Below are 12,736 nucleotides of genomic sequence, written 5' to 3'. Positions count from 1 at the left end.
TACTGCAATAAAATACACATTTGTATTCAGAGATGTCTCATGTATAAAACAGCACCCCAAGTACAGGTTATATGGTGTTTTGGGAAGCTACAGGGTCAAATATAGCATGTTTAACCCCTTAAGGACCAAACTTCTGGAATAAAAGGGAATCGTGACATGTCACACATGTCATGTGTCCTTAAGGGGTTAAACAAAACAGTACCCGATGAGTATCTCAGATAGATAAAGGGAGAAAGAGCACAGTAAGAGGAAGGACAGAGTGTAAATGAGGAGTAGTAAATCCCCACCTTTATTATTCATAATTAAAACAGAAGAAATAGAGTTTACAATAATGTTTGTACACTAGGGGAGGATAAATACCAGAAAGAACTGGTGCAGGGCAGGGCAAACCTAAAATAGAGGTCCCTGAAAAAACCTCCTCTTGGGTGAGATAGAGGGACAGTAGGTATAGATGTAAACAGGGTTATATAGGGTTAAATGTAGGCTCAGCAGGAATAATGGTAGTCAAAACAGTAGACCACGTATAGTAAAGTAAATATGTGAGCTAACACACTATAACCGGTAACTAAAGTACCAAGTAACCTCACCCTTGGCTAAGGCTATCAGTAAACCCTAGCAAGGGTTAATAACCAAAAAAACTCTTAAAAAATACATCAATACAAGCAGGATCAGCGAGACCTAAGAAACTCAAAAAAGATCTCTACCTGGGTTACATCAGCATCGCACCTAGCTAGTGACTACCTGAACAAACTGACCCTAGTGTAGCCAAACTGGTAAACAAAAAGAAAGAAAACTTAAATAAATGTGCTTATTGTGCTACCAAGTTCAAAAATGAAGGTGCTAGGAGCGTGCTTGCACGGCGTCGTCAGGAGCAAAGTTAAACAAACAGACCCAGAAAATACATTTAAATATCTTCCCAATCAGCTGGTAATGAAATCAGCTGGAGCTGATTAAGTGAGAACTGCAAGAGGTAGACTGCCTCCAAATGGGCGGAGTCACCATTAGAGAAAAACAAAATGTCAATCATGGTCTAAGGGGCAGAGACAATGTGGAAATAAAGAAAAGGGAAGTGAGCTACGATCCTATATTAGCAAACTCTATGCTTCTTCCGGAGATAAAGTAATTGTAAAAAGATCTCATATTTACTAACTTAGTGTCAAAACCACAATATATACAAAAAGGTAGACCTAGGGAGAGCAGAGGAAACTCCTCATCCCTCCACTAAATCGACCCAATAGGAAGCCCCTCCCTTTGGTAATGCTACAAAATAAAACTTAACCTTTATTGTAATTAATAAATAAAAAATAATTCAAACACAAACAAAAAATAAGGAATAAAAAGAAGATCAAAAAATAATAATGAGGAGTGCCACAAAAATCACTGTGGGTGTTGGCAATAATCAATAATATATATAGTCCTATTGAAGACACCCCTAGCTAGAAGTCCAGCAAAAAAGCTCAATGGCTAGATAAGGTAAGCTATAGGGAGGAGAGAAAGGGAGGGGAGAGAGTAAATCAAATAATTATGAGACTCAATTGGATACAGAATCCTAGTGTACTTTGTAACACAGGTGGTGACAAATTGTATCAAGTGCACATAGAAACTAAATTGCACTTGGATCCCTGTGAAATGGGATACTGAACTAAATCATGTTCCCATCAGGATGCATTTAATCTGTATTTACAAAGCTGTCCAAGCTAAGAATAAAACTTGAACCTACAAAGTCCCTCTCTTGAGAAATACCCTTTTCAAACCCCCAGATCCTAAGGGTAAAACTTCCAAAGCACCTCTCTCTAAATAGAGCCTTTTCAACCCCCAGATTTCTAAACCTACTGCTTGCTAGAGTCTATTACATGTGGCTGCTCCTAACTAAAGTAACCTAGCGCGCGTTTCAGCGCCTCTAATGCGCCTTCGTCAAAACCAGAAGTACCTGGATCATTAAAAATATATGCAAGTATTGCAAATGGGGTATGTCCAGTCTTTTTTAGTAGCCACTTAGTCACAAACACTGGCCAAGTTAATATTTGTTTGTGAGTGAAAAATGCTAAACTAATTTTTTTTAATTTTTTTTTATTCTTTATTTTGGTGTAAATGATTTAACAAGCAAGCCCATGGAGCCACGACAGCAGACACAGGCAGGTTCATGCACATTTTGTTTTTTAAAACATGAAAATAACAGGCTAATAAAACATTGTTTATATAGTGTGACATGCTAGAGTAATTAAGCATTGTAATCGTTAAACGTAAGCAACCATAATGTATAGGAAACAAGAGTTATTCAAACTGCTGTGGTTGTGTAACATGTGCAATATAAGTGAGGTGGTTAGGTTGTTGTCCTTGATGGTTAGTGTATCAGGAGGCACTAGCTGTCCGGACATAGTAAATAAGGCTCCGTTCAACTATTGTGTTGGCTATGTGGTCGTGAGGGATCTCCTGCTTTCAGGGATGTACGTTATGTTGCACAGTGTGATGTACAAGATTGGCAGTGATTGCAAGGTATATTGCGATGAATGCAGGAAGGAACAATAGCCTGTGTTAGTGAGTTAGGGTGTCATGCTGTACAGAGTAAATGCTCAAATACATAAGTACTAAGCAAGACATAAGTGAATTATTTTTTTCCCTGTGGCATAGGAGGTGTCACCTTCTTTGCATATATATATATATATATAGGTAACAAGCTTGACTGACCCTTTATATTATCAGAGTAATGTTTAAGTAGATAACGTGTAGTAGTGCTAGATTGGCTATGCCATTGTAGTTATGAAAAGAGTGAGCTGTTGTGCCAAGGGCTAACTGAAGTATTACCAACAGTCTAGGTTTTCACTAGTGCAGTTGTGACACTTCTTAAAGCGCCTCTTTATTGCTGCTCTCCGCTTATGGTTAAGGGTCGTCAGAACGCAAGGGTATAGCGAGCAGAAAGACAATGGCATAATAAGAAAAAGAACATAAAAGAACATAAAAAAAAATAAAAAAATAAATAAAAACAGGTCACATAAAAGAGGGTCAGTTTTAAATTAGGTTCGCTGGTAACTGTCCGAAAGTGGGGAGGCCAAGACATTATACAGCGGGCCTGTCCCTATCATAGTCACCAGTCAGCCGATTCCCGAGTTCGGAAAAGGCCAGCAGAGTGCTGTTGGGCTGTAAAACGTCTCTGATAGAAGTGGTTGCACGGGCTGCCAAATCACGCCACTCCAGTGGCCCAAGTCCTCTGCTAGGGCACCTGTGCATTTCCCAGCGCTTTGGTCCCGCTTGATTCCGCGAATGATCTCCCAGCTGGTAGTATGCTTGGTTTGGGAGCGAGGTTGTTCCCGCCTGTGGCGTGTAGCTTGTTTCCAGGGTCCCTTCCGATTAGGCGTATAGGACCGGGTACTGTGTGTCCCACGACGTGGACAGGCCGTGGTTTGGTGGGCTTTCTTCCTTGGATGCGCTGAGCGGGCTCTGAGTTGAGCTTTGCAGGAACCTCCGTACACCTTCTTCCCTGCTCTCTTCTGCGGTCTTAGCTTGTCTGAGTTCAAGCTTCAGCCAGAAGGCACGAAAGAGCTCGTCTAGCCGTTTTTCAAGCGGCTCCAGTGGGCCTCCAGTAGTTTCTATAGGTGCTATGTTCGCCATTGTTGCTAGTCTGCTTGTCGTGTGCCTCTTGCCGCCCGCCGCCATCTTGGGCTCGCCATGCGAGGAGCTATCTCTGTGAGGCATTGGTCCAGGCTTGGTAGGTTGTGTCAGTTGGCAGCCCTGGTGTCTAGTGTGGACCGGGATGACCCCCGCCGGTCCTGGGGGGGGGGAGAGGTGTAACGGATCAACTGGCACCCCGACTGGGTACCTCCGTTAAAAGATGCTCCTAGCGCTTCCAGAGGACTCCAAGCACTCCACCAGACACCATAAGCACCGCAGGCTGCAGCTATCTCCCTTCAGAATGAAGCAGGAACAAGCTCTTACAAGAGCTCAGTGATTATAGCAAGGGAATATGCCTAGCATAGCAATCCCTTGTAGCAGATTCCCCCAATAAGAGACAGGGTAAGAGGCGGGCAAGCAGCCCCCTCCAAACCACAGTGGCGAAGTGGCTTTCACTACATTATCTTCCCATTCGGGGGTAGACTAACCAGGTACCTGACCTTCTGCCGGTCAGTACCTAGATTAGTCGGGCAGCCCACCCATAAAACAAAATTAGAAGAGTAGCCCACCCACAAAACAAATTTAGCAGTGTAGCCCCCCCACAATAAAGAATTCACAGAATGGCCCACCCACGGTACATACTTCACAGAGGGTCTAACCCACAAAACAAATTTAGCAGTGTAGCCCCCCCACAATGAAGAATTCACAGAATAGCCCCCCAACAATAAGTCATACTGGCCTGTAGGTCCCAAGTTGTGGGGTGAAACTGTGGCACCCTCGGCCTTGCTGGGCAAATGGCTGTGAGTACTTGGGGGCCAGATGCCCGATGTGCTCTGCTCCGGGGTCAGAGCTGGGGTAGTCTCAGGGTAAGGAAAAAAGGAAGGACAGAGGCCAGCGGCGCTCTGCCCAGTTGCCAGCTCTTCCGCTGAGGCAGCCTGTAGAAAGTCAGGCTCAGGGGAAGGAAACAAGGGAGGACAGAGGCCAGCGGCGCTCGTCCCAGTTGCCAGCTCTTCTGCTGGGGGGTCAGGGAACAAAGGAGTTGACTGGGGAGGAGAAATATCACTTACCTCCCCCTGGTACTCCGGCTGCTGCTGGGGGGGAGGTCGATGCTCTCCACTTTCTGTAACTCCAGCTCTAGTTGGGGATCTGGGCCGGTTGCCCAGCATCCCTGTAGGGCCGGTGGAGAGATCTCGGTCCCATCTCCACCTGCCTGCAGGGGGTCCTCCCAGGACCAGTCTATGAGGTCCTCTACCTCGGGTACCTCTGGTTGCTGTTGGGGAGGGAGACCGGTTGTCTCTTCCTCCAATAACACATTCTGCCGCTGGGGAGTGAGACCGACTGTCTCCCCTCCCTGTAAAACATACTGCCGCTGGGGATCTGGGCCGGGTGCCCAGCATCCCTGTAGGGCCGGTAGAGAGACCTCGGTCCCATCTCCACCGGCCACCTCGGTTTCTTCCTCGTCCCACTCTACCTGTGGCTGGAGTTTCTCCCAACGTGCCCACTGGCCTTCCCTCAACGCCCTGTGTTGTAGGTTCCGGGTCACCATGTCCCACACGAACCGCACGTATTTCTCCTCTGGATTGGGTCCGTAAAACTTCAGGTGTAACCCTACCATCGTTCCAAACTCTAGTACGGAGTAGCTATACGCCATACTTGCTGTAGCCACTGCTGGTTCCATTATGTTGCTGAAGATAAGGACGCTGCACAACTCCACACGTTACCGGTATCTCCGAGCTGCTTCTCCTCGCACTAGGACGCCATCCCACCGCTTGCCACCAATGTAACGCATCAACTGGCACCCCGACTGGGTACCTCCGTTGAAAGATGCTCCTAGCGCTTCCAGAGGACTCCAAGCACTCCACCAGACACCATAAGCACCGCAGGCTGCAGCTATCTCCCTTCAGAATGAAGCAGGAACAAGCTCTTACAAGAGCTCAGTGATTATAGCAAAGGAATATGCCTAGCATAGCAATCCCTTGTAGCAGATTCCCCCAATAAGAGACAGGGTAAGAGGCGGGCAAGCAGCCCCCTCCAAACCACAGTGGCGAAGTGGCTTTCGCTACAAGAGGCAGGCGTGCCAAGGATTCTGTGCGTGGCTTTGTCTTCGAGGAAAGCGGCCGCCTCTCCCCGGCTCAATCTCTGGTAGGCCTCAGGCGCTTTTTTGTGGGTTTTCCTGGCTGTGGGGTACTCGAGTTTGGTATCATTTTGTGCACCCGGGTGTCCCCACTCTGTCTCATACCCTCCGGCTGGTGGACGCGCTGATTTTCGGGGTGTTTACCCTTGTTTTTGTCGCGTTTCGGCAGGAGCTGATGTTCAGCACGTCCTTCCAGCTCGGCGGTTAGGCTCCGCCCCCTGCAAAACTAATTTTAACTCCAAGTTTGGCCAGTGTTTGTGACTAAGTGGCCTCTAAAAAAGACTGGACATACCCCATTTGCAATACTTTGGATCATCTACTTTTGCAAATGACAAATTTCAATGTGAAAAAAATGAAACACAAGCCTTATATTTGACTCTAACTTTTGAAAACACTATAAAACCTGTAAATGAGGGGTACTGTTATACTCAGGAGACTTTGCTAAACACAAATATTAGTGTTTCAAAACTGTAATATTAATGTTTTCACAACAATTATATCATCAGTGTACGTGCCGTTTGTGTGTGAAAAACACAAAAAAATCTCACTTTCACCGATGATATCATCTTTGTAATACATTTTACTGTTTTGAAACACTTATATTTGTGTTCAGCGAAGTCTCCCGAGTTAAACATTACCCCCCATGTACAGGTTTTATGGTGTCTTGGAAAGTTACAGGGTTAAATATAGTGCTTGCAAATTAAATTCTCTGAACTTTCTGCCTGGGTTATCAGACAGGTCCCGCAAATTGTAATTAATATTATGACTTAATTATGTAAAAATATTACATAAATATATACAAAGAATAATATATATATATACACAAGTAGAGATTGTAGCCGTATTAGTCCAGTGATGTAGATAAAATTTGTATCTTGTAATACCTTTTTTATTGGAGTAACAGAATTTTTTAATGACAAGCTTTCGGGAGAATCTCCCTTGTGTCGTCTTGCTCAGAAATGCTTCAGACTTGAGAAAGGGAGGTTCTCCCGAAAGCTTGTCATTAAAAAATTCTGTTAGTCCAATAAAAAGGTATTACAAGATACAAATGTTATCTGTTTTTTACATACACACACACACTATATATATATATATATATATATATATATATATATATATATATATATATATATATATATATATATATATATATATATATATATATATATATATATATATATCATGGGGGGATGGCTGCACTCACCTAAACATGCTTAAATGGGGTGCTGCTGGGGGCCATATTATACAATAAATATACAAGATCCAGCGCACTCTCCTATCTACTAAACAGCAACTTCAATGTTGACAGAATTTATTAGTTTGTAAAAGTTTTTGTTAAAAACACCTAATCTAGGCAAAAAAATGGGGATTTAGTTACATCATATGATCATACATTGCATAAGCCTGCCACAACGTCAATGTACCCCATCTTTGGCAGGTCCTACTCTCACAGTCTGTCTGCTCTTATGAGATTAACCACTTACTTGGGAAAAAATTCCATCTGAGGCTCTCTGCAGTAAAAGGCTAAATAGGGACCTGATATAGGGACCTGAGATGGGGTACATTGACGTTGTGGCAGGCTTATGCAATGTATGATCATATGATGTAACTAAATCCCCATTTTTTTTGCCTAGATTAGGTGTTTTTAAAAAAAACTTTTACAAACTAATAAATTCTGTCAACATTGAAGTTGCTGTTTAGTAGATAGGAGAGTGTGCTGGATCTTGTATATTTATTGTATAATATGGCCCCCAGCAGCACCCCATTTAAGCATGTTTAGGTGAGTGCAGCCATCCCCCCATGTTTCCTATATATATTTGGGAGTCTAGCCAACTCCTTGGTTCTGCACCCCTCCCTGTTACAGGTGCCTCATCTCAGGTCCCTATTTAGCCTTGTACTGCAGAGAGCCTCAGATGGAATTTTTTCCCAAGTAAGTGGTTAATCTCATAAGAGCAGACATTAGACTGTGAGAGTAGGACCTGCCAAAGATGGGGTACATTGACGTTGTGGCAGGCTTATGCAATGTATGATCATATGATGTAACTAAATCCCCATTATTTTGCCTAGATTAGGTGTTTTTAAAAAAAACTTTTACAAACTAATAAATTCTGTCAACATTGAAGTTGCTGTTTAGTAGATAGGAGAGTGCGCTGGATCTTGTATATTTATTATATATATATATAATTAATATATATATATAATTAATATATATATATATATATAATTAATATATATATATATATATAATTAATATATATATATATATAATTAATATATATATATATAATTAATATATATATATATATATATAATTAATATATATATATATATATAATTAATATATATATATATATAATTAATATATATATATATATATAATTATAATATATATATATATATATATATATATATATATATATATATATATATATATATATATATATATATATATTTGTGTTAAGGGCTCATGATAGTACAGAAGATACAAACACTGATAAGTGTAGGATGGTATTAAAAGAGCAAGTTGGTTGTGGTGTGCCGGAACCGACGATGAGGTAGGCCTGTAAATAAAGAGGGCCCACCAAGAAGAAATGTAAAGAGAAAAGGAGTTAATAATGAGGAGTGGGTGGGAGGGTGATGCAGCGCTGACCTCGAACGATATGGAGCCAGGTAAGGGGTGTCCCTTAAGTAGGGAAGAGGTGTGTCATACGCCCCTCCCACAATTACAGGCCAAAAGGCCTTAATACTTGTGTTAAGGGCTCATGATAGTACAGAAGATACAAACACTGATAAGTGTAGGATGGTATTAAAAGAGCAAGTTGGTTGTGGTGTGCCGGAACCGACGATGAGGTAGGCCTGTAAATAAAGAGGGCAAAAGTAGAAAATCAAATTTATTACATACCAGCAATATACATACTTTAACCAGACATGTCTTGAAAGGCATTTCTTACTTCTTGTACTGGGTTAGGTATGTATCTAGAGTAAGCCGATGATTTCCAGCGCCCTAGTGACTTGATAACATGAACTGGAATGTTTGCACTGGATGCTGTGGAGGCCGCTCCTATGCGGAAGGAGTGGCCTGAATAGTTAGCTGATTTGAGGCCCAGCTGTGCAAGTAAAGACCTGACGTGTGTCATAAAGGTGGTGGTAGTGAGTACCGAACCTTGTAGACTGAAAGTGGTTGAGATGGTGGTTCGTTGTTATGCTGGGTATATGAGTCCAGTAGTTTGACGGGGCTCCACCTGTTGTGAGTAGGATAGTACTTAACCTCTACTGAAAGTGCATGTTGACTGATTTTGGAGTGAGGCAGAGTCAAGATATAATAGTCCATGTGTTTTGTTAAGTGTGAATGAAGTAGGATGTGAGTGGACTGTGTTGTGCTGATGGCGGTAAATTCTCTTGGTCTCAAGAAACCATAAACAAGGCTACGTATATGGCGGTTTTAACGATGAGGTTTGTGTTGTTGGCAAAGGGTTTAAATCTAGTGAATTGTATAAGTCTTTAAAAATATGGAAATCTATGGGTAGCCTCTGGGCCGTACGTGGGGGTTCGGATCTCTGAATACCCCTAAGGATGTTCTTAATTGGTAGGAGGACACTTGATTTGTCGGGTTGTAAAGTTAGCATGTGATGTTGGATGCCTGTCAGATATGGTTTGATTGTGTTTGATAGTTTGAGGTGGCAAAAAGAAGCAAAGCCCAACCAGGATGTCACGATGAAAGGTTGTAAGATGTTGTGTTCAGAAAGGAATCTTTAAATCAAATGAAAGCTCTATCGTAAGTTTCCCGGGTATTAGTAGACAGTGCTAATTGGGACAATGTTCTGCTATGTTGCATAATAGCATCTAGTCCATTACTAGATGGTGGAATAGTGGGGTGTTCATGGCTGTGAGTGCGGCTGACGGGAGTATTTGACAAAAAGCCTGGAAATTAAAGCGAGACAAATTGTCAGCAGCAGTGTTACATACACCTGGAACATGAATACAAAACAAGAGAAAATTATGACATGCAGCCAGCCAAGTGAGTTTCCTCAAGAATCTCATAATAGTCAGTGATTTGGATCGGCCTTGTTTATAATGTGACAAGTTACTTGGTTGTCTGAGTAGCAACGTACAGACGAACCTGCCCATAAATGCACCCATGCCACGGCAACCGTCATGATGGGATATATCTCAAACAGAGCTGAGGTAGTGGAAAAACCCTCCAGGTCCTTAACTTCTGAAGGCCAGCTGCCCCAAAGCCATTCGTTCCTGAAAAATTGCTGTAAAACCTGTGGTAGACGCCGCGTCTGACCAAATGGTAGGTGAGGAGTCAGACAATTTTGGAAGGAACATGCTTTTACCATTCAAGGTGGTTAAAAATTTTCTCCACATAATTACGCCTGCCGTGGCTTGGGTATCCAGGGGTGACCTGTGTCCATCATGTCTAAAAGTGGGAAACATGTAAAGGAGTTGTGAGTTGAAAGCCCGGCCTTGAGGTATGATGCGAATGGCAAAATTCAGTGACCCAAGCAGAGACTGTAATTCTTGCGGTTGCAAGTACCGAGTTGTATGTAGAGATTATGTTGATCAGAATGTTTTCTACCTTGGGCGTGGCAGGCTAGCTTGCATGGTGGCTGAGTCTAGTATGATACCCAGGAATGTGATGAAGGTATCTGGTCCTTCAGTCTTGGTGGAGGAGACTGGGACACCCACCTGTTCAAATAGACTGATGGTTTCTTTTAGGCTACTGGGAGGGGAAATATTCTCCTCGACCAGTAAGAAATCATCCAGATAATGTATAACTGTAGGGCATCTGGCTATATTTAATAAACCCAGCATAGGGTTTCGGTGAATACGTCGAAAATGGCCGGACTACTTTGGAACCTAAATGTTAAACGTGAGCAAAATAGTAGTTCCCTGCCCACTTGATACCATGCAGGTGACACAGTGTAGGGTGGATAGGCAGTAACTTGAAAGCATTGTGATATCAGTCTTACTGAGCCATGCTCCGGCCCCTGCCTGCATGATAGCCGTAATGGCGTGATCTATGGTGGAATATTGCAGTGAAAATTCCTCAGAGGATATGAGGGAGTTCAGACTAGGAGTGGCAGAGGTGTGAGGTGTTGATAGATCAATGATAAGTCTCTGTTTGTGAGAAGATTTCCCCGTGACAATACCGATGGGGTTTGTCCGCCATGTGGTGAACGGAGGGGACTGGAAGGGCCCCCATAGGAAGTCCTCTGCCACTTCCTGGCTATGAGTGCCTCCACCGCTGTAGGGTTTGTTGTGCGGATTGTAAATTAGGACATTCCAGGATTCCGGAAGACATGTGTATGAGGCCTGTGTGAATCCTTCTGATAGACCCGAGATAATGAATTCCACCAAATGTCTAGATGGATGATGTGGCAGTAATGTCATAAGTACAGAAATGTTTATTGATGTTAAGTATAGTTTTGGGATACATTTTATTTGGACACAGATTTAGCATGTGCCCTGAAACAGATGGCTGGAGAAAGTGATTGCAACTCAACCAGTGCTGGAGGGGTCGCAGCGGCCGACCCAGCCATGGTAAGGGGTGTAGTGACCGATTCCCCAGGGGTGATACTGGCAGGCTAATTAGGCCTGAAAGGCGAAAAATTAATCTTGTTTGTGACAGGTGAGGCCCTGCTAGTTGCCAAGTGGCTATGAGAGGCTCTGTCTATGAGTTGGCGCGAGGGGTTATTGAGGCCACCCGTCGTAGTGGCAGGAATCGTAGGCCTCTCGGTGATAGTAAAAGAAAACAGGGGGAGGGAGTGACAGGTGAGGCCCTCTCTATAATATTGCGAGGCGGCTAACTCACGTGTGGCCCGATGGCGTTTGCCTCCGAAACGTTGAGGCGGGGTGTTGGCCTCGCGGACCACTAAACGATAGGCAGAAATGCCAAGAAGGGAGGTACCTATTTGGGCCTATACCCCTAACTTGCCAGTACTCTATGGCCTAGAAGAATGAAACGTATGTGAACTACAACGTGAGCAGGCTTACGTACCTGGTAGTATGTATGAAGTTTTGAGATTCGACAGGTATGAAAACCTGGATAAACCTAAAAAGGGATCGAGTGAGAATGGATCCTGTGAGACCTGTGTAATCTGTATAGGCTGGGATTAGGCTTCTAGCAGTATGTGTGGGAGGTGTAAAATCTATGAGTATGATAGTGACATGACTGCCCATGCTTGGTGACAAGCGTTACGCTGAGTCCGATACCTGGCAGCAGGGGATTGGCCGTGTAATGTGTATATATGGAAGGTGATCAGATGATATGCATGTCACTAAACTGATCTGGGAATGCAAGGGACTTTTTAATGTGAAGTGACAATATGCAGAATCATAAATGTTGCTGTAAAGTGACGTATGAATGTATGAACCAGAACGTGTGATTCAAAAACCGAACGTCTTGTGAGACGTATATGCCGTGTTCTTGAATACTCGTGTTACGTCGCCTGAGTGTGTCAAGAAAAGGCCTGAGTTTGTAAATGCCATGTGAAATTATGTGAAATGACAATCTATGCAGAAAATGTTGTAACGTGACGTATGAGTGGTTGAACCAATGCGTGTGATTCAACCCGAAACCCTTTGTGGAAGGTAGGACCGTGTTCTTATATACTCGTGGTATATCGTATGAGTATGATAAGAAATGGCCTGAATAGTTAGTGCCATGTAATCGTAATGTACATGGTTGTAATAACATCATATCTCCATTATACTCTTTGAAAATAGGACCGTGTCCTTGAACTCGTGGTATGTCGTACGAGCATGACAGAAAAAGGAGCCGTAATGTAGGCTAACCATAACAGTAATATACATGTAATATCTGCATTGTAAAATAAAATAACTATTATTATTAAAACCATATATATATATATATAATAAGCAAACTGAAACAAAATAGACAACCTACGATCGTGTAAAATAAGTATTTGAAAGTTTAACCGATAACTGTGCAGGAAACGTATGATTGGTTGGATCAGTTCGTGTGAT

The sequence above is a fragment of the Pelobates fuscus genome, chromosome 1 (assembly GCF_036172605.1).
Source record: "Pelobates fuscus isolate aPelFus1 chromosome 1, aPelFus1.pri, whole genome shotgun sequence".
Classification (NCBI taxonomy): Eukaryota; Metazoa; Chordata; class Amphibia; order Anura; family Pelobatidae; genus Pelobates; species Pelobates fuscus.
This window is presented reverse-complemented; position numbering follows the sequence as displayed.